Below are 23,072 nucleotides of genomic sequence, written 5' to 3' on the forward strand. Positions count from 1 at the left end.
CATGACGGATGCTAGTGGGGTGATCCCTTCGATCAAAGGTGATCGGGCAGGAGGACCATGGGTTGAACTTTGGGGCGACTGGCTCTACCGCGTATACGTCCCTTAACGCGCGCTTCCGCTCCCTTTTGGGGACATGGGTTGCGTATATCATGTTCACCGTCCGTACTTGTGGGGGAAAACCCTTCTGTCCACTGTTGTTCGGCGGCCGGGGCTCCTCGTCGTCATCGCTATGCAGCCCCTTGTCTTCATTTTCGGTGTTTAACTTGCCTGCCTGCTTGAACACCCAACAATCCCTGTTGGTGTGATTGGCTGGCTTTTCGGGGGTGCCATGTATCTGGCACGAGCGGTCGAGTATTCGGTCCAAACTGGACGGGCCCCTAGGATTCCTTTTGAATGGCTTTTTCCGCTGACCGGATTTAGAGCCTCTGAATCCGGCATTAACTGCCGTATCCTCAGCATTGTCGCCGTTAATGCGGCGCTTCTGCTTGTTGCGACGCGACCTGCCACTACTGTCCCTGGTGTCCGAATTACCAGGGTTCTTGGTCATATTGTTGCTACGAGCAAGCCAGCTGTCTTCTCCCACGCAAAAGCGGGTCATGAGTGTCGTGAGTGCTGCCATAGATTTCGGCTTTTCCTGTCCAAGGTGCCGGGCCAGCCACTCGTCATGGATATTGTGTTTGAAGGCTGCTAGGGCCTCAGCGTCCGAACAGTCGACTATTTGATTTTTCTTTGTTAGGAACCGTGTCCAGAATTGCCTGGCCGATTCCTCTGGCTACTGAATTACGTGACTTAGGTCATCGGCGTCTGGGGGTCGCACATAAGTGCCCTGGAAATTGTCGAGGAATGCGGCTTCCAGGTCCTCCCAACAACTGATTGATCATGTTGGCAAGCTGTTAAGCCAATGCCGAGCTGGTCCTTTAAGCTTGAGTGGGAGGTATTTGATGGCGTGGAAATCATTGCCGCGGGCCATGTGGATATGAAGGAGATAATCCTCGATCCATACCGCAGGATCTGTTGTGCCATCATATGATTCGATGTTTATGGGTTTGAAACCCTCAGGGATTTGATGATCCATTATTTCGTCTGTAAAGCAGAGTGGGTGTGCGGCGCCTCTGTACTGGGCTATATCATGACGTAGCTCCAATAAGCCTTGTCTACTGTGTTCGGCCCCGCCGAATTTGTGGCCGGCGTGACGGTTACCGTCTCGAGCCGTGGGGCGCCCACGCGATCCGTAGATCGATCTTGTTTGCCTTGCCTTGTCCTCCAACATGTCTCGTAAGTCCGGCGCATATTCCCGTGCCTTGGTACGGGGTGCGGCTTGAGTGGAGGGCCGAGAGGCCTCTCTGTCGCGACCACGAGGTGGCCGGTCGGCCGCATCAAGTGCTTCCTCCTCTAATCGGGGTAGCAACCTGTGCTTTGGGGAGCTCTTGGAGGGGCGTTCGAGTATATGCTCTTCGGCCGCAAGGACTTCAGTCCATCTGTCGACTAGCAAATCTTGATCAGCTCTAAGCTGTTGCTGTTTTTTCTTGAGGCTTCTTACCGTGGACATAAGCCTGCGTTGAAAACGCTCTTGCTCGACGGGATCCTCTGGCACGACGAATTTTTCTTCGTCGAGACTTGCCTCGTCTTCGGAGGGAGGCATATAATTATCGTCCTCGACCTCTCTGTCTGCCGCTCTCTCATGAGGGCTGGTTTCTCCATCCTCCTGTGCTAAATCTTGCCGGAGGGGGTTTTCTTCGGCGCTTTCCGGAGTATTATTATCTCTCGTGCTGGAATCACCGTGTTTGTTTTGGCGGGATTTTGAGCGGCGCCGCTGATGCCGGCGCTTAGGCTGTTTCTTGGAGGGGTCATCCTCCGCTGTTCCATCACCATCTCCCTCTTTTGGGGTGTCCACCATGTATATGTCATACGATGAGGTGGCTTTCCAGGGCCTAGTAGGCGCTGGTTCTTCATCATCTCCTTCATCGGTGTCCATACCGTCGATGTCTTCGGAGTCGAAGTCGAGCATGTCGGTTAAGTCGTCGACAGTGGCTACAAAGTGGGTGGTGGGTGGGATTTGAATTTCTTCATCGTCCGTACCCCAACCTTGCTGACCGTAGTCCGACCAAGGCTCTCCTGATAAAGAGAGAGACTTCAGTGGCTTCAGGATATCGCCGAAAGGCGAGTGCTGAAAGATGCCCGCGGCAGTGAACTCCATGATCGGCGCCCAATCGGATTCGATCGGTAGGGGCGCGGAGGGTTCGGAGTCCGGAGAGGAGTCTGGCTCCTTGGAGCCACGAGTCTTGCAGAGTACAGGGCTGGTGTTTGGCTCAATCGCCGTTGGGGTCGCAGCCCCCGAGGTGGCGTCCAACCGCCCATCCTCGATCGGTCCAGTGGGCTCCGAATTAGGGGTCGGAGCCGATGCGGGTGCGGCCTCCAGGGCACTGTTCGGCGGCAGAGCTAGATCATGCTCGTCGTGACAGTGCGGTGCGCTCGACAGTGGCTTGAATCTGTCGAAGATCAAGTCCCCGTGGATGTCAGGCGTGTAGTTTAAACTTCCAAATCTGACCTGACGGCCAGGGGCGTAGCTTTCGATCTGCTCCAGACGGCCAAGAGAATTGGCCCGCAGGGCGAAGCCGCTGAAGACGAAGATCTGTCCGGGGAGGAAGGTCTCACCCTGGACTGCATCGCTATCGATGATTGTAGGAGACATCGAGCCTGACGGCGACGACACAGAGGAACTCTCAATGAAAGCACCAATGTCGGTGTCAAAACCGGCGGATCTCGGGTAGGGGGTCCCGAACTGTGCGTCTAGGCCGGATGGTAACAGGAAGCAAGGGACACGAAGTTTTACCCAGGTTCGGGCCCTCTCGATGGAGGTAAAACCCTACGTCATGCTTGATTAATATTGATGATATGGGTAGTACAAGAGTAGATCTACCACGAGATCGAGGAGGCTAAACCCTAGAAGCTAGCCTATGGTATGGTTGTTGATGTGTACGTTGTCCTACGGACTAAAACCCTCTGGTTTATATAGACACCGGAGAGGGTTAGGGTTACACAAAGTCGGTTACAATGGTAGGAGATCTTCATATCCGTATCGCCAAGCTTTCCTTCCACGCCAAGGAAAGTCCCTCCCGGACACGGGACGGAGTCTTCAATCTTGTATCTTCATAGTCCAGGAGTCCGGCCGAAGGTATAGTCCGGCCATCCGGACACCCCCTAATCCAGGACTCCCTCACTGACGCTGACGGTAATGTTACTGTCTACAAAGTTCGACTTCTTGCGAAAGGTTTTTGACAAGTTCAAGGAGTTGACTACGATGAGACCTTCTCACTCGTAGCGATGCTTAAGTCTGTCCAAATCATGTTAGCACTTGCCGCATTTCATGATTATGAAAGTTGGCAAATGGATGTCAAAACTGCATTCCTTAATGGATATCTCAAAGAAGAGTTGTATATGATGCAACTAGAAGGTTTTGTCGATCCAAAAGGTGCTAACAAAGTGTGCAAGCTCCAGCGATCCATTTATGGACTGGTGCAAGCTTCTCAGTAGTTGGAATATACGCTTTGATAGTGTGATCAAAGCATATGGTTTATACAGACTTTTGGAGAAGCATGTATTTACAAGAAAGTGAGTGGGAGCTCTATAGCATTTCTGATATTATATGTAGATCAAGACGCTTAATTGGACTTTCACAAAGCACATACCTTGATAAAGTTTTGAAGAAGTTCAAAATGGATCAGTCAAAGAAAGGGTTCTTGTCTGTGTTGCAAGGTGTGAAGTTGAGTCGGACTCAATGCCCGACCATTGCAGAAGATAGATAGAAAATGAAAGTCATTCCCTATGCCTCAGCCATAGGTTCTATCATGTATGCAATGTTGTGTACCAGACCTGATGTGTGCCTTGATATTAGTTTAGCAGAGAGGTACCAAAGTAATCCAGGAGTGGATCACTGGACATCGGTCAAGAACATCCTGAAATACCTGAAAAGGACTAAGGATATGTTTCTGGTTTATGGAGGTGACAAAGAGCTCGTCATAAACAGTTACGTCGATGCAAGCTTTGACACTGATCCAGATGACTCTAAGTCACAAACCGGATACGTATTTTTATTGAATGGTGGAGCTGTCAGTTGGTGCAGTTCTAAGTAGAGCATCATGGTGGGACCTACGTGTGAAACGGAGTACATAGCTGCTTCGGAAGCAACATATGAAGGAGTCTCGATGAAGGAGTTCATATCCGATCTAGGTGTAATACCTAGTGCATTGGGTCCAATGAAAATCTTTTGTGACAATACTAGTGCAATTGCCTTGGCAAAGGAATCCAGATTTCACAAGAGAACCAAGCACATCAAGAGACGCTTCAATTCCATCCGCGATCAAGTCAAGGAGGGAGACATAAAGATTTGCAAAATACATACGGATCTGAATGTTGCAGACCCGTTGACTAAGCCTCTTCCATGAGCAAAACATGATCAGCACCAAGACTCCACGAGTGTTATAATCATTACCATGTAATCTAGATTATTGACTCTAGTGCAAGTGGGAGACTGAAGGAAATATACCCTAGAGGCAATAATAAAGTTGTTATTTATATTTCCTTATATCATGATAAATGTTTATTATTCATGCTAGAATTGTATTAACCGGAAACTTATTACATGTGTGGATACATAGACAAACAAAGTGTCCCTAGTATGCCTCTACTTGACTAGCTCGTTAATACAGGATGGTTAAGTTTCCTAGCCATAGACATGTGTTGTCATTTGATGAACGGGATCACATCATTAGAGAATGATGTGATGGACAAGACCCATCCGTTAGCTTAGCATAATGATCGTTTAGTTTTTTTGCTATTGCTTTCTTCATGACTTATACATGTTCCTCAGACTATGAGATTATGCAACTCCCGAATACCGGAGGAACACCTTGTGTGCTATCAAATGTCACAACGTAACTGGGTGATTATAAAGATGATCTACAAGTGTCTCCAATGGTGTTTGTTGAGTTGGCATAGATCGAGAATAGGATTTGTCACTCTGTGTATTAGAGAGGTATCTCTGGACACTCTCGGTAATGCATATCACTATGAGCCTTGCAAGCAATGTGTCTAATGAGATTGCCAGGGGATGATGCATTACGGAACGAGTAAAGAGACTTGCCGGTGACGAGATTGAACTAGGTATGATGATACCGACGATCGAATCTCGGGCAAGTAACATACCGATGACAAAGGGAACAACGTATGTTGTTGTGCGGTTTGGCCGATAAAGATCTTCATAGAATATGTAGGAACCAATGTGAGCATCCAGGTTCCGCTATTGGTTATTGACCGGAGATGTGTCTCGATCATGTCTACATAGTTCTCGAACCTGTAGGGTCCGCACGCTTAACGTTCAATGACGATTTGTATTATGAGTTTCGTGTTTTGATGAACCGAAGTTTGTTCGAATTCCTGGATGAGATCACGGACATGACGAGGAGTCTCGAAATGGTTGAGAAATAAAGATTCATATATTGGAAGGCTACATTCGGGCACCAGAATGGTTCGGGTCGTTTCGGATAAGTTTCAGCATACCGGGGGTTACCAGAACCCCTCGGGAAGTTAATGGGCCATCATGGGCCTTAGTGGAGAAGAGAGGGGGCCAGCTAGAGGTGGCGTGCGCCCCCTGTCGGTGTCAAAACCGGCAGATCTCGGGGTAGGGGGTCCCGAGCTGTGGATTCTCGGATCAATGGTAACAGGAACGAAGGAGACAATGTTTTACCCAGGTTTGGGCCCTCTTTATGGAGGTAAAACCCTACGTCCTGCTCTTGTTTATATTGATGGAGTATCAGGTACAGAGTTGATCTACCGCGAGATCATATGTTGTGGTCTAAAACCTGAGGGTATGATGAATAATGTCATAATGATCTATCGACTAGCCTGGCCTCGGCTTATATAATGTAGCGGAGGCCTAGGATAACAAGAGTCCTAGTCGAATACGTTGGTGGAGAGGATTCCTTGTCTTGATCATCAAATCTTGTGGAATATTCCTTGAATGCGACATGGGCTGCCCAAAGTGGCCCATGAGTAAACCACCATGGGGGTCCTCAGCCCGATCCACCTAGTCGGGAGACGACGTGGTGAGTACCCCTAGTCCAGGACACCGTCTGTAGCCCCCTGAACCGGTCTTCAAGTTGGGGACGCTCCTCGGTTCTTCCGAACTGCTCTTCATCTTCGGTCATCGTTCTTGAAAACTGGTTCAACAAATCTTCCCATCTTCGATCTTGAGGATCGCCGAAGTGAGTCCGGAGAGTTTACACGTCGGGTAACCGAGGACCCCTTGCGGCGGCGGTGTTATTTTTACGATACACCTCGGGTTTGAAGTGCTTCCCGTGCGGCGGTGTATCCGAGCTCCAACACCGGACTGTGTCCGAGCTCCAATGTTGGACTGTAGCCGAGCTATCTTTCTGCAGCCGAGTTTCGACGATGGTCGACATCCAAGGTGTGACGATGGTCGGCAAACAACCTCGGGTTTTAAAAGATTGAACAAATTCAGCCAAGCTTAATGCCGGAAATGCCCTCTATGGAGCCAGCCACTTGCGCCCGAGCTTTATGCCGGACTGCTTCCGAGGTGGTTCACCACCCCGACCGCGGGTTGATTTTTTGTGAATATTTTTGATTGGTGCAATTTTATTCTCTGCCAAGATATATAGCTAGTAGCCCTCAAGGTGTATGTCCGTCTAAAACCCGAGATGCACGTTAGAGGAGATAGTGATAGGCGGATAGGCCCTTGAGAGAGGGTTTTGAGAAGTCGTCGTAATATCTTAGCTTGATGCCGGATATGTCCCAGTTGGTACCTATTGTTGTCCGAAGACGCGTTTGCCCATAGTTTGGTCCAGCCGAATACTAAGCACTTTGAATTTTCTGCATTGAATAAGCAATGCAGTAGCCCCCAAGACACTAGTCGGGTGGCAACACAAGATCAGGGTATCAATGTGCCCCTTTAATATTAGTGAATGATAAGCCCGAAGCCCAGTAGCCCCCGAGACTTAATTCGGGCACGGGTGGCCGAATTAAGGATCGATATCCAAAGTAAAATAACAAATTATGTGTAATGATTCTATGTATCCAAGTACTTTACATCATTAATGCTCGGATCTGCACTGTACAAAACTTTGTTGACCGACCATCGGCTTCAACCTCCTCGGCCAGAAGCCGGGGAATGTTTGTCCCACTTTATAAAGCCATTATAAGGGCAAAGATTTATGGAAAACAAGGAAATCCGGCCATACGGTTTTATAAAAAAAGGTACATAGAAAGATATGAAACATCTTCCAAAGAAAATTTCCCGCTATCAGTTCCTTTCTTTGGGTTGTCATGTTGATCATGATCATGAAACCTCACCTCCAATCAATGTGGGAGGAAACTATTGAGGATCTAGTTTGGGGAATGTCGGATTTCGGGTTCCGGCAGACCCTTGAGGTTTGAACACTTGGGTGCGCGCGGAGATTTCGCCTCCTACCTACCTGCACCCCTCCGCCACGCAAAGATCTAAGCTATGGAAAGAACAACACGAGAGACACAGGGTTTATATTGGTTCGCGCCACCGTTGTGGTGTAATACCCTACTCCAGTGTGTGGTGTGGTGGATTGCCTCTTGGGCTGATGATGATGAACAATACAAGGAAGAACAGCCTTGCGAGGGTCTGTTCTTGGCTGGGGGGATGAACTGTTGGGAGGAGTTCAGTCACCCTTCTCTCTCTCCGTTCTCGATTGTCCTCTCCCTCTCCTGCGGCTGACTGGTCCTATTGATTGAGGCCCTGGTCCTCTTCCCAAATATCGAGCGGGAAGGGAGCCAACAATGGCGGGCTAATTTGAAAGGCGACAGCTAGTACCAGTTATCCTGACAAAAGTAGTCTTCGCCTGCACAAAGCTCTGGTGGTGACGCCGTCTTGGGCTCCACAATGACCTCCGTCTTGCAGTCCTCCTGGTCTTGGTCTTGTTGCACCGAAATGGCAACCTTTGCCTGATGCCTCGGTACTCCGCGGCTGCGCTTGTCCCCTTTGCACCAAAGGGGAAAGGAGGACACTGCGCGGGCTGGCGCCCGCCTGGTGCCCTTGGTCGTCATGGCTTGCGTCACGGGCACCTCGTGAGGTACCCCGCCTTGATCTCTCCACCTCCTCGCGAGCCAGCCTGATGTGGTCGTGCCTGAGGAAGCTCCGCCTCGTCCGGCCCGCGAGGCTTGGCCCCTCGCGAGGGTCTTGAGTCTGTGTTGGTGAAGATGGGCCGTGCTGGACCCCCCCTCCCCGTTGAGCCACGCCGCGGGCCGCAGGCAGGCAAGTCTGGGGACCCCCGTTCCTAGAACGCCAACAGTAGCCCCCGGGCCCAAGGCGCGCCCGGACTTGGCCGTCTAGGGAGGCGGAAGGGCAAGAGCGAAGCGCTACGGGCCCCAACAGCCTGCGGCCTCGGGCGCCGCGTGGCGGTTGATTGGACGTGGGCGGCACTGTTCCCCCACGCCCTCCTTATTTTGCGCCATGCTAGGCGGACTCGTAGTCGTACACAGCCGTTCCCCTTTCTGTTGCTCGAGCGCCCTCTGTCCTTCCTCCGCTCGAACTCCGGCTTCTGTTTTCAACCCAATCTCGATCCTCCCCCCTTCCCATCGCCATGGCTCCGACGAAGAAGGGAAGAGGGAAGAAACCCGTGTCTCCGTCCTGCCCGCCGCCGTTGGCGGCCCCCACCGAGGGCTTGGGCAAGGTCAGCTCGGCTTTGGCCACTATCTTCAACGAATGCGGGAGGACGACGGCCTGGCCCGTGTCCCACTTCTCCATCGACAGGATAGTCACCGAGGTCCCGTATTTTGCCGACGCCCTGTGGGCGGGTCTGGTTCCTCCCTTTTCTGATTTCTTCAATGTCATGCTTTCCCACTATCAGATCCACATGATGCATCTGGGTCCTGAATCCATCACTCTCCTTTCGGTCTTCGCCTTTGTTTGCGAGGCTATGATGGGCATCCTTCCTTCGGTTGCCTTGCTGCGCCACTTCTTCTCGATGCGCCTTGTCGACCCTACCCAATGCTAGGCATGCGTGAGCTTCATTGCCGCGTCTGAGACAGCGGCCTCTGGGATTGACTTCAAGCTCCCCCTGCCCGCGGCTGGGTTCCGCGAGCGGTGGCTGTATGTGGACGCAGGGGTGCCCATCCCCCTGCTATCGGAGCCAACTTCGCCTGCTGTCCCCAATTCGGGCTGGGGCCAGGAGACACTTGAGAGCCCCCGGCTCGTCTTCGTCTAGCACCGCTTCGCGTTCTTGAGGTCGCTTGGCGTGACAGCGCCCAAGGTGGTGAAGGAGTTCCTGCTACGCCGCGTCGCTCCTCTCCAACGCCACTCCCGCCGGATGTGGGCCTTCAGCAGGCGCGATGATCGTATGAGGCTCCAGGAAGAGGACCTGACTCCTGAAGTGCTGAGGACAGCGCTCTTGACCCTGACTAGGGACCCCAACCCCGGCAGCATCCAGCAGGGAGGGGCCTTGCTGTACCTCTGCCAGAGCAGGGGCGATTCTGTGAAGCAGATGCCTATCTTTGATGAGTGGGGGCCGCACCCCGCCGGCCTCCAGGGGCCTCGCGAGAACCCAGTGGTGGTGGCTGCCCTTCCAGTCAGCCAAGGCGACTCTTCCTCAAGCGGCGGAGCAGGGAGGCATGAGGCGCCAGAGGCCGAGGGGGCTCCCAGTGGGGTGACAGCGCCGGGCGATGCTCATGAGGGAGCAGCTCTTGGGGCCCGTGCCGCCGAGGCTGAGGGTGACGAGCAGCCACCCTCAGTGCCTGCGACTGAGGCCCCTGAGGCTCCAGCTGCCTCTCTCGGCGAGGCGATTGGAAGCGCACATCAGGCAGGCGCCCCTGATGCAGATCGCCTTGACGCTCCGTCTTCGTCGCAGGTTGATCCCTGCGCCCAACTCTTGGGCTGCTTCCGCGTGGACTTTGAGGCCCTCCGAAAGAGAAGGGAGGCCCTGGGCGATGATTACCCTTGTCGCCTGCTGAAGCGTAGGAAGTACTTCGCCACTGATGAGTAAGCCTTCTCCTTTCCCAGCTCCCGATCCTTCTGTTGCTTTTACTGACCCTTTCTCCGCAGGCCCCTTCCAGCCGAGCTTGCGGAGATGGCTGAGGAGCCGTCCCCCTGGCTTCGCCCCCTCCACTATCCTCAAGTGCTCCGAGCAGCGAAGCCCTTGTGGTGAGGGCGATCGAAGAGGCGAACCGTCCCGAGGCGTATCATGGCCCTGCGCACCTCGCGATCCTCCTTCGCGGGCCTTCTCGTGGCATAGCCAGCCTGCCGTGGGCTTCTCTCCTGGTCGTGGACTGCGATTGGCTGAGGCGTCCCTGCGCTCTTCACCTGGGGACGGGCTGGCTCCAGGCCGGGCTTCTGGCGCGGCGTGCCTGGCCGTCGCGAGGGTGCCGGCCCCCAGCCCCCTGCCCGGAGGGAAGTGCTGATTCGTGGCCCCCGGCGCTTGCTTGGGGCAGATGATGGTGTGGAAGACGTGCTCGAGCGCGCTCGGGAGCGTCGCGCTTTTTGCCAAGGATTCCTTCGAAGGGCGACTGACGCGGTGAGCCTTCTTGGTGAGGAGCTTGCTGATGAAGACGCGCGCCTTGAGGCCGAGGGCCTGCGCCTGGCTGCAGAGAGGTGCGAGTTGGAGGGCGCCATCGCCCTTGCGCGCCATCAGCGCGATCTTGACGACGCAGAGCCAAGGCGTCGCTGGTGGCCTCTCGGGAGGCCCGATCTTGGGCCGCCGAGGAGGCCCGGGAAGCTGACCGGCGGCAAAAGGCGGCGGAGGAGCGAGCTCGGGAGCTCCTGGCCTGGTGCCACTCATTGGAGGAGCAGGTGGAGCTGCGTGAGGCAGCCCTCGAGTCGATGAAGGTGGCCTCTGGCGACTCAGCAGAGCTCCAGAAGCGTGAGGAGGCGCTGACACTAGAAGCCGCCGAACGTACCCGCGAGTACGAGCGTCTGGAGATGAGGAAGCGCTTGGTGACGCAGGCAGAGGATGATGTCGCCGCACCGGAAGCCCGTGTCCTGGAGGAGGTTGGACGTCGGGTGGCGATGGCGCATTTGAACCTCGAGCATGAGTTTGAAGAGAAGCTGGGGTTGATCCAGGCCGAAGCTGAAGGCAGGACTGCCGCCTTGAGGGCCAAGCTGGGGGAGGCGACGCGGCGGCCGATGCTTTCCGGGCCGCCCTTGAGGTGGCGCAAGGTGAGTTAACCACCTCCCAGGCCGAGGTGCTCCTTGTTCGCCAGCGGGTGGAGGAGGCTGAGGCCGTCGCGCGGCAAAATGCGGACGAGATACGTCAGCGGCGGATCCTGGAGCATGAGCACGGCCCCATGCTCACCACGCTCCGGGAGAGAGCCAACACAGCCTTGGGCAATATCTGCGAGGCGGCTGTTGGCAAGCCGCACGCAGTCAACTACGCCGGCAATCTTCAGGTCTTCACTGACATGGTGACGCAGCTGGAGACGCAGTCGGTCAAGGCTGCCAGGTTGGTGGAGGAGAGGAGCCGCGCGCTGCTCGGGCGCACCTTTTCTCGCGTCTTCAGCCATCTCCGGAACATGGATCCCCACTTCGATTTCGACGCCGCCATCGCCCCTGTCCCCCAGGCCGTCCGAGACGACCTGGCGCACTGGGTGGAGGACAATGTGGATGCTCTTATCAGGGCCTTCGCTTCAGACGACGACGGCGTGATCGTGGCTGCCGACGAGGGGGGCGTGGTGCACGTCCCTGGCGCCACTGGTGGCAACGCGGACAGCGATGGCGAGTTCAGCGACGCCAGCAACGGCTCGGGTGGTGCTCCTGAGGACGCATTGGGGGATTTATCCGACTGATTGTGCATCGTTCCTACTTCCTTACCCTGCATGAATAGAACTCAGGTTTTGGCCTGATGGCGGTGAGAGCATTTTGGAGGGGGAGCCCCTTATGTAAAACTTGTGTTGATCGTGTTAGTAGACGCTATATTGCCCATGCGCCCGCGCCAAGTGGTTGGTTTAAGCGACGCGTTGGTCGGCTAGTTTACCTTTGTCCCGTGCTGGCCCTGAGGTAGCCCGTGGGAGGCTGTGGTGTCCTGAGTGTTCCCTGATTGAATCCGTTGGATCTGCAGTAAAACACCCTCCTGAGAGGACGCGGCGGCGGCAGTCTGGGCTGCACGCAAGCTAGGCCTGACCCGGCTCGCGAGGGGCTCACGAGGGGAGGCAGCTGAGGCGAAGTGGTAACCAAAACGCGAGAAATTTCTCGAACGAGACTAAGCACCCCTTCCCCGAACACACGCAAATCTCAAATTCAAATCCAACTTGAATCCAGCGGCGGAAAGCAACAACCAAAGGGAAAAGCAACGAAAGCAGACAAAAGGCCGCGTCCGGCACCTAATCTAGTCTTGGACGTCTTCTCACCAGCGCGGAGCTAAGTGCTGCCACTGGGCATGGGAGGGAGCCCCAGGGCCCGAGGCCGGCACCCCTGAGACTCCGGGGCGTGTACAGCCCCACTCATTATTACGTGAGAGTGTCACAGGGCGGCGAGCTTCACAGGCACTGGGCCTTCTTCACAGGTACCGGCCTTGCTTCATATTGCCAGATGAGGGCCCCGCCTTGCGCCACACTCTAGTGCCATCAACGACGACCGGAAACCAGGACGCCGCCGATGGGGTAGAGCGGTCACCAGCGGTTCCCCCGACGACCACGGGTCCTCCGCCGGGGGCAGGCCTTGAGGTACCTCCCCAGCGGAGGGCCTACCTCCTGAGAACACCTTGCTTCGAACGCCGCGGTGGTGATGTCGGATCCCGGCCCCTCTCCTGCAGCCCCCTGCGCCCTCCTCCCGAGGGGTAGGAGACTGTGGGAGCGGGGCAACTGCTCGCTGTGGCGACCTGCACCTCCTGCGATCCATGGTTAGCATGTGCCTACTCCTGAAGAATTAGCGGTACTCGATAATCGTTGCCTCCAGCGCGGCCAGTGAGACCGTCCCGGGGCTCCTGGAAAGGCTCAGCTTCTGGCGCCTCGTCCCCCTAGCTTGGGCTGAGGAGCGAGCCTTGTTCGCTCTCGTGAGGGTGTCCTTGGTCCATCATGAGGGGCACGTATTCCTCTGGCGCTGTCATCCCGAAGGCCACGCCATAGTGCTCCACGTGCCACGCGGTCCTGCCTGACGCGCCCACCGTGGGGCGGCAGCGCGGCTGTCCACTGGGGTCGCGGGTCACGTCGAGTCCTTCTTCTTCGCGGACCGGGAGCGGGGCCAGCGCCGTCGCCGGTCCGGTGCTGACAGCTTCGCTAGCGTTGGAGTAGCCTTGGAGCCCGTGGGCTTGCGTGGAGCCCCCGCGCGGGCCGCCCTGGGCTTGAGATGGGAGCTGGGTGCAGAAGAGGTGAGCCCCCGAGGCGGCGAAGCCCAGGAGCTCTGCCACCCGCTCCAGCAGCACGTCGCGGCCGCCCTCCAGCAGCCTGCACTGCAGCAGCTCTCGGGCCACCATGAGCATGGCCCTCGAGTTCGCCTGCTCCCGGCGGGTGTACGGTGTCGTGGTCGCGGCGTTATTGGAGGCCCTTGCTGCCGACCGCGCCTGCCGCGGCGTGAGAGTTGTCGAAGCCTGTCCGCGTTGCCTGCGGCCCGCAGCGCCCTGCGGACCGCGAGCTGCCTGGGGTGTGGGGTCGCCCGAGGCGAGCGGTTCTGCGCGGGCGGGCCACGCCGCCCATGGATCTGGGTTGCCCGCCTGGTCGCTGGACATGGTGATGACGACGCGACGGGGCACGAAGTGGTAGAAGGTGGATTCCGGCGCACCCCTACCTGGCGCGCCAAATGTCGGATTTCGGGTTCCGGCAGACCCTTGAGGTTCGAACACTGGGGTGCGCATGGAGATATCGCCTCCTACCTACCTGCACCCCTCCGCCATGCAAAGATCTAAGCTATGGAAAGAACAACACGAGAGACACAGGGTTTATACTGGTTCGGGCCACCGTTGTGGTGTAATACCCTACTCCAGTGTGTGGTGTGGTGGATTGCCTCTTGGGCTGATGATGATGAACAATACAAGGAAGAACAGCCTCGCGAGGATCTGTTCTTGGCTGGGGGGATGAACTGCTGGGAGGAGTTCAGTCACCCTTCTCTCTCTCTCCCTTCTCGATTGTCCTTTCCCTCTCCTACGGGTGACTGGTCCTATTTATAGAGGCCCTGGTCCTCTTCCCAAATATCGAGCGGGAAGGGAGCCAACAATGGCGGGCTAATTTGAAAGGGGACAGCTAGTACCAGTTATCCTAACAAAAGTAGTCTTCGCCTGCACAAAGCTCTGGTGGTGATGCTGTCTTGGGCTCCACAATGACCTCCGTCTTGCAGTCCTCCTGGTCTTGGTCTTGTTGCACCGAAATGGCAACCTTTTCCTGATGCCTCGGTACTCCGTGGCTGCACTTTCCCCCTTTGCACCAAAGGGGAAAGGAGGACACTGTGCGTGCTGGCGCCCGCCTGGCGCCCTTGGTCGTCATGGCTTGCGTCACGGGCACCTCGTGAGGTACCCCGCCTTGATCTCTCCGCCTCCTCGCGAGGTAGCCTGATGTGGCCGTGCCTGAGGAAGCTCCGCGTTGTCCGCCCCGCGAGGCTTGGCCCCTCGCGAGGGTCTTGAGTCTGTGTTGGTGAAGATGGGCCGTGCTGGACCCCCCGTTGAGCCATGCCGCTGGCCGCAGGCAGGCAAGTCTAGGGACCCCCATTCCCAGAACGCCGACAGGGAAAGTTCCCGAACTCTATGGTATTAATGAACCAAAATTTTCACTTCCATCCTTGCCGACCAATTATATCCTTTAAGATTGCTAGCTTTTGGCTTCACCCAGTCTAAGGTACTAACTCAGATGACCCAGTAGTAACAATCACAGAGGTGCTCCCTTTATCGCCTAGCCGAACAATCGGGGACGTAGGGGTAACCACAGGAGCCAGGCAACCCAGCTTGCCAAAATCTTAATTCAAATTGATGCATATTTATGGCTTTATCAAAAACTCTATATCTTGATCGAGCGGCATGCCTGGAAATTTCTGGAAATACATCCGGGTAATCCTTCACAGCAGGCACTTCCTCCTGAACAACTCCTGAAAGCGAGTATACTTGGGACCTTCTCGGCGCATGCCGAGACACATACTTAATCCGTTTACCCTCTAGGGTGGTGAGCAAAATTGACTTACTGTCGCAGTCGATGTTTCCTCCGTACATCGATAGCCAATCCATGCCCAGTATCACATCCAATCCTTTTAACTCCAAAATTATTAGGCCTGAGGGGAAAACATGTCTACCTATGGTCAATGGCATCTGAAAACATCCTCTGCTTTACATATAGTCAGCTCCTGGCGAGCTTACTAACATAGGTGTCTTAAGAACTTTGGTGGGAAACTTATATTTATCCACAAACCCCCTCGAAATGTATGAATGCAATGCACCAGTATCAAAAAGAATGATTGTAGTAAATGACCCAATCAAAAACTTACCTATAAATGCATTTGGCTGCTCTTCAACTTCCTCAACGTTAACGCGGTTCACCTGTCCCCTGTTGAAAGGGTTGGGATTTTCCCCAGAGCTTCCATTGTCGTTTCCATTCTTTGCTTCGGGGCAATCGCTGGCGTAGTGTCCAGTCTTCCCGCACTTGAAACAAGTAATGTGACTTAAATCCTTCCTGGCGGGTGTTGATGGGTTGGAACGATTCTTTCTGTTGCTTCCTCCATTCCCATTCCCATTTTTAGGGCCATTGTGGTTATGCGAACTTCCTCCATTATGAGTATGGCCTCCATGGTTATGAGTGTGTCCTCCCGAGTTCATGGTGAAACGAGGCTTCTACTGAGCTCCAGAATTGTACTTCCCTTGTCCATACTTCCTTTTGCGGCTCTCTATCTGTTGTTGCTTGCCTTCAATCATAAGGGTCCTGTCTACCAAATCCTGGTAGTTATTGGATGTTGCTACCATCAACTGCATACTCAGCTCATCATTCAGCCCTTCCATAAACTTCTCATGCTTCACGGCATCTGTGGCCACATCATCTGGGGAATAGCGAACTAACTTACTAAACTCATCCACGTACTGCCCCACAGTACGATTTCCCTGGCGTAAATTGTGAAACTCACGCTTCTTCATACTCATTCCTCCAGTTGAGACATGGGCTGTACGGAAAGCTTGCTGAAACTGATCCCATGTGACATTGGCTATGGGGAAAGTGGTTGTGTAATTCTCCCACCATGAGGTTGCGGGTCCATCTAGTTGGTGTGCGGAAAAGTGCACCTTCTCAGCATCTGTGCAACCTGCGGTGGTCAACTCCCTTCCAATCCTGCATAGCAAGTCATCAGCAACAATCGGCTCGGTGCTACTGGAAAACACCGGTGGATTCAACCTCAGAAAACGGGCTAAGTTGTCAACTAGAGGTAGTGGCGGTGGGTGGTTGCTGCTGTTGTTGTTGCCTTGGTTCTGGACTAGCAACTGCATGAAGGCATTCTGCTACTGGATCAACTGAGTGAGCTCCGGTGGGAAGACAAATCCGGGGTCACGTCTCAGAGGCATCTGATGGGTTTAGAGGGAAGAGATTTAGAATAGAGTGAGGTGTAAAGAGAAATCACTACCCATATGCACATGAGACAAACACATTCATATCGCACCACTCAATTCAAACAAGGGCATACAATCGATCTAAACTACCGGTACAAAATACTCGGACTATTCTATATACATGGGGGGTATACTACTGATAATATGGTGGTCGACTAGAAATTTTGGTCGGAAGATGATTCCATAATATCTGCTCCAGCTTTGTCTTCATAGTCAACATCACTGTCTGGGTCGGAGTCGGTGTCGTCGATGATGATGTAGTCCTCGGGATGGTCGTCACCTCCTTCCGCAGGGTCTCCCATGAATACTCCTAGATTTTTCTTCAGATCTTCATTCTTGTCCAGTAGAACTGCAATTTCCTCTTCATATCCATCGCATGTAGACTTGAGTTCCTCTTCTAGCTCCATGTTCCTAGTCATCACCTTATTCGGGTCTATCATGCTGGCGCACATCTGGTTCTCCTGATGACGAATATGCTGGTTTAACTCCTGGATGTAAGCTGCAATGGACTTGTCAATCCTGGTGTTGATCATCTCCCGTTGCTCATCTTGGCGTCCACATATCTGGTAGATGGTGCCCTTAAGATCCTTGTGGTAAAATTCACCGATGCGTCCCATGGCAATGTGAGCTGCCATGCTCTTTCCTAGACTCCAGGTTGGTGCATCAAAGGAAAACTCTATGGGCGCAGTCACTGGTATGAATGTCCTTCCTGGAACATGTACTCGAATGGTCCAACGCTCTTATTCCGGTAAAGTGGCGGTGTAGGTCCCGGTGAAGCTTGGTATTCCGATGTTCAGGTATCTAGTAGCTTCCTTCAAGTGTCGTCCAAAAGGGGTGTCTTCATCCGTGTCGGTGTCAAAACTGGCGGATCTCGGGTAGGGGGTCCCAAACTATGCGTCTAAGGCGGATGGTAATAGGAGGCAGGGGGCACGATGTTTTACCCAAGTTCGGGCCCTCTTGATGGAGGTAAAACCCTACGTCCTGCTTGATTTATTCTTGATGATATGAGTATTACAAGAGTTGATCTACCACGAGATCGGAGAGGCTAAACCCTAGAAGCTAGCCTGTGGTATGATTGTATGTTGTCCTACAGACTAAAACTCTCCGTTTATATAGACACCGGAGGGGGTTAGGGTTATGCAAGGTCGGTTACAAAGGAAGAGATATCCATATCTATACTGCCTAGCTTGCCTTCCACGCCAAGTAGAGTCCTATCCGGACACGAGACAAAGTCTTCAATCTTGTATCTTCATAGTCCAATAGTCCGGCCAAAGGATATAGTCCGGCTGTCCGGAGACCCCCTAATCCAGGACTCCCTCAGTAGCCCCTGAACCAGGCTTCAATGATGATGAGTCCGGCACGCAGTGTTGTCTTCGGCATTGCAAGGCAGGTTCCTCCTCCGGATACACCACAAAAGATTTTGAATAAAAGGATAGTGTCCGACCTTTCAAAATAAGTTCCACATACCACTGTAGAGAGAATAATATTTCCACAAATCTAATCTGCTGACACGTTTTGGCAACATGACATCATGCCATGGCTCGGTGATTATTCGAACCGTTTTTCTTTAACTAGCCCTGCACATAACGCGAGGCAGTTTCTTAACACATCTTGTCAAAGCAGAGGTCGTGTCCCCCTTATTATGGGATTCTCATCAATACGGGCATGGGTAACTCAACCGCGCCATCAATTACGGTGCTTGGGGGATAAGCGAGTTTTACTAGGCTAGTGGGGGCGCATAGTTTCAGCCGCCCTTATAAGGGGATAAGGTTTAACATTTTTCTACCCACGCCTTCTTCCTCCTTGCTCATCCATTCTTGCGCACTCGAGCTCCAACGCCCAAGTCCACATCCTTCTCCAAACATGTCCGGAGCGGGAGGCTAGTGGATGGCTTCCTCCGTCACGGAGGACACATCAAAAAGCTGCGCGGAGCTGGATACTTAGCCATGAATATCGCGCATCGGCTACCCGCTGCGGGGCAGATTGTCCCTACCCCGGAACCTCATGAGAGGGTAGTTTTCCTCCACCACTTCCTCCCCGGACTGGGGTTTCCCCTCCATCCATTCGTCCGTGGTCTTATGTTCTACTATGGGCTGGACTTTCATGATCTAGACCCGAACTTCATCCTCAACATTTCGGCGTTCATCGTCGTGTGTGAGGCTTTCCTCCGCATCCGGCCCCACTTTGGTCTGTGGCTGAAGACCTTCAATAGCAAGCCGAAGGTGGTGGGAGGCCAACAAGCGGAATGCGGCGGAGCCATGGAGGGCTAGATGCCCAATGTTATATGGCTCGAAGGCTCCTTCGTGGAGACCATAAAGGGGTGGCAATCGGCATGGTTCTACATCACCGAGCCGCGCGACACCAACTGGGTGGTGGTCCCTGAGTTTTGATCCGGAATCCCCACGCGGCTCACCTCCTGGAAAGAGAAGGGCCTGTCCTGGGGTTCATCGGTGGACCTAGACGGACTCCAGAAATGTATCCGGAATATGGCAAGCAAGAAGCTCAAGCTTGTCAACATAGTCCAGGTCATGCTCTTCCGCCGGATCCTCCCGTGTCAACAACGGGATTTCAACCTGTGGGAGTTCGACCCGGCCCGGCACCAGACTCTAATCAAGCTCTTCGACATGACGCACAAAGACGTCTGGAGGGTGGTGTTCAAGGGCGCTGAGGTCCCTCTCTCTCTCACCGAGGACCGCGGGCTAAGCGCGAAGCGCCCTGCGAATCCGGTAAGTTATGTACATCTGGTAGGATATTTACTTCCCATAGCATAACCATGTGCGGGGTCTGAGTTCCCATGCCTTTGACAGGACTGGGTGAAGGCATCGGAGCAAATCGACTATCCGGCCCCTCTGCCTGAAGACACTACGGACGCTCTCCTGACGGAGATGCTGACTCCGGCTCCTTACAAGGTGCCGGAGAAGACCAAGAAGAAGGCCAAGGGAACCCGAAAGAGCTCCCGACGCCAGGTGGTATCGGACTCATCGTCCGATGACTCCACGACGCACTCCTCCCTCGAAGACGAGGAGGAAGATGAAGATGCTCCCCCTCCAGTCGGGGGAGACAAGAAAAGGAAGGCTGCCCCAACCGGGGGGGCGAAGGGTCCAAGAAGGGAAGGACTCTCCTTCCGGACTACTCCACCACCGCCGCCGAAGGCGAAGACGAGTGGCTGCTCAAGGCCAAGCCCCTGGCGAAGTCGTAAGTATTCGGATACCAGAGTAACTCATAGCATACCTTTGTCGCACTGCTTCTCCTATGCCGAATTATGATTATGCAGACCGCCCTGAGCCCGTATTGACGTATCCTCGTCGGACGGCTCCCTGGACTCGTCGGATATGGATAGCGATCCACTTCCGACCGCCACCTCCCCTTTCCCTACGGACAACGCCGAGGTATTGTCTCAAGAGGCACCGGGTCGAGGGGAGACAGTCCCGGAGGCGCCTCAAGGCGACCTTCCGGACTCCGGGAGCAGAGGGAGCAAGGCTCCCGAGGGCTCCGAGTTCGGCCCTCAGCCGAACACCGCGCCAGAACCTCCAGTGGTTCCGGACTCGGGCAGGCGGCCTCCTTCCAAAAGGGGCAAGACGCCTGTGCCGGTGACCTCTGTCCATCCAGAGGCACCGGACAACCTGCTGGGAGCGCTTCGCGGCGCTTCCATCGACGAAGAGCACTGCACTATTATGAGTGCGGTGATCAAGAAGGTTCAGTCCGCCAAGAGCGGACTGACTGAAGCCTGTGCCAGCCTTCTAACAGGCTTTGAGGTAAGTGTTCAAAATGTAGGAAAAATATTACCGCATAGACAGTAGCCCCTAATGCTCTATTTGGTGTTCACAAAGAAAAGCCGAATAGAGGATCAAATAATATCTGCAGGAGCCTAATACTAGTATGTTTGTATGCGTATGTAGGCTTCACTACTAACCTCTGCCGCACTGACTGCGGAGGTCGCTGCACTGAAGCATGACCTCAAGGGGTCCGAGAAAGAGCTCGGCCTTGCCAAGAGGCAGCTCGAGGAGAACAGAGGTAAGTAATACCTACTCTATAGATATGTATATATACAAAAAGGATGTGATTGCAAAATGACAGGATCATCTTTAATTTGCCAGGGGCCATGACCGAAGTGGCAACGCTGAAGCAAGCGCTATCAGAGGCCGAAAACAAAGCGTCCCAGGAGCGCACCGAGCGGGAAAAACAAGAGGTATGGGTGGGCGAGGTGCAGCAAGAGCTCCACGCTCTCGTGACGAAGCACGAGGCGTTGGAGCTTGACTTGAAGATGCGAGAGTCCGAGCTTGCCGCGGCCCTTGAGAATGCAAAGAGTGCCAAGGCTGAAGCCCAAAAGGCCCTCCAGGAGATTGATGCGATGAAGAAGATAGCGGAGCATGTGAAAGTAAATTACTTGTTACTTACCCGAGTCCGGAGCTCTCTAGGAGCATTCGCAGATTTGCCCCGCAACGTGTCGGATGCCACATAGTTTTACCAGGCCGAGGAGGGAAGCTCAACGGAGAAGCTGTTCTGGTCTCAATATGCCGGGACCGAACACCCGATGCCTCTGAGCGACCAGCTGAAGCAACTGGTCGAGCTACACAAGGCGGCCGAACAGGCCATGAAGGGCTTTATAGTCTGGATGTGGCCTGGCGACGCCCTTCCCAACAGCTACTTCGGCCTGGTGAGGCGGCTTGTGGATGCCTGCCTATGGCTGGAAGTCATCAAGCGGTTCGTCTGCATCGAAGGTGCACGCCGGGCTTCCGCCCATGCGAAGGTGCACTGGGCCAAGATGGACGCCATGAAGCTGGTGAAGGAGGGGCCGCCGCAGGGCAAGGAGCATCGCCACCCCGAGATGTACTATGAGGGTGTCCTGAAGGGTGCCCGTCTTGTAGCGGACGAATGTGCGAAAGATGTAATATTTGAATGAACTTGCTCGTGTGATCCTGTATGATGAAAACTTGTTCATATGCACTATGCAATGCTTGTTTGAATTTAAAATATTACCTTCTGTTCGGCTATTTATCAAATCTGAGAGATGGCTAGTCGTCGGCTTCTGCCCCCATGCCACGAGTGCTGGGGTGTTCGGGATAAACCTGAGCACTCTTGTTCCCATTTTTGGGTCCTTCGAGGGAGGTGCTCAGCACAACGAACAAGGCAATCGGACTATAATGCATTATCACTCTCACTTAGCCATAGAATTCTATAATTTTTAATTTCGGCAAAGCCCCTAGTATTCGGAAGGCCGAATTCGGGGCACTATACACGCCTTAAGCCGGACAGGGCCGACTCCTCGCTCTAAGCGGCATAAGTCTTTAGGGACTTGAAACCTCTCGAACAGCGACCAGTCTCTCGCCTTATCATGACAGTCAGTTTTAGCTTTCTCTACTGAGGTGCTTAGCCCAGCAGAACCGGGGCACAATCGTAGTAGTTCTCCCAGTGCTACCTTAGCCGATATAGCGGAACGTAAGGTACCAAAACATGGGAGCCAGGCAAACCCAACTATTGACCCAAGACATGATTCGGAGTTGATGCATATAATGCTATAAGTTCAGGGTGCCGCACTGTCGAAAGTGTTCGGACTTCTCACGCCGCATTATGGGGTATGCTTAAGCCCCTAGCGTATTGGCCATACCAGAGTGTACGGGTGCTAGATGCCATGAATGAACATATATATAGAAAGGAAGAATGCAATAATAGTCTTAATGCTATGCATTGTTTATTCAAAAAGGTGCGTTAAAGCAGAATGATACAAGTAGTGCGATAAGCAAAAAGTAGGACTATTTGACATGTCCCCTCCAAGGGCAAGCTGAGGAATAGTATTAAAGCAAGTATTTCACTCGTTATCGTAATCCACCTGGGAGTTCCGTGGTGTGATGTAGCTTTGTGCCTCCTTGGTTGCTGCATCATGTGTTCGGCAATCATGCCGCCGAACAGGGTTTCCAGAGATTAAAGTCCTGAAAGAGAAAAATAACAAAGCGGGAAGCCCCTAGTGCGGTTTAAGCCGTGTCTTGGAGCGTGCCATAGTCGTGCCCCCCTCCCCGCCTGTGCCCATGGTATCTTTAATGCGTAATTATGTATGTGTGGCACAGATTTCGCCATTTGGCTGGGACCAGGGTGGGGGCCGCATTGCTATGCGAGCTCGGAACGTGCCAGGCAGTCCTGTTGCCGATTACTCTGGGCGCGCTTGAAGGTGTCTGGGTCCTTATCGCCGAACTAGTGGATTTCCTTAAGAGGCTGCTTTGCGCTTCTGCTGCGAGGGCCGCAGTGTGCTCCTCCGTGCGGAGAGAGCACTCTGTGTTTCCATTGACTGTGATGACCCCCCGAGGCCCTGGCAGCTTGAGCTTGAGATATGCATAATGCGGTACAGCACTGAATCTCGCAAATGTGGTTCCCCGAGCAGTGCATGGTAGCCACTGCGGAACGGGACTATATTGAAGATTAACTCTTTGCTTCGGAAGTTATCCGGGGATCCGAAGACCACTTCCAGTGTGACTGAGCCTGTGCAATGGGCCTCTACACCTGGTATGACGCCTTTAAAGGTCGTTTTTGTGGGTT

This window comes from Triticum urartu, chromosome 1 (genome assembly GCF_003073215.2).
Source record: "Triticum urartu cultivar G1812 chromosome 1, Tu2.1, whole genome shotgun sequence".
Classification (NCBI taxonomy): domain Eukaryota; kingdom Viridiplantae; phylum Streptophyta; class Magnoliopsida; order Poales; family Poaceae; genus Triticum; species Triticum urartu.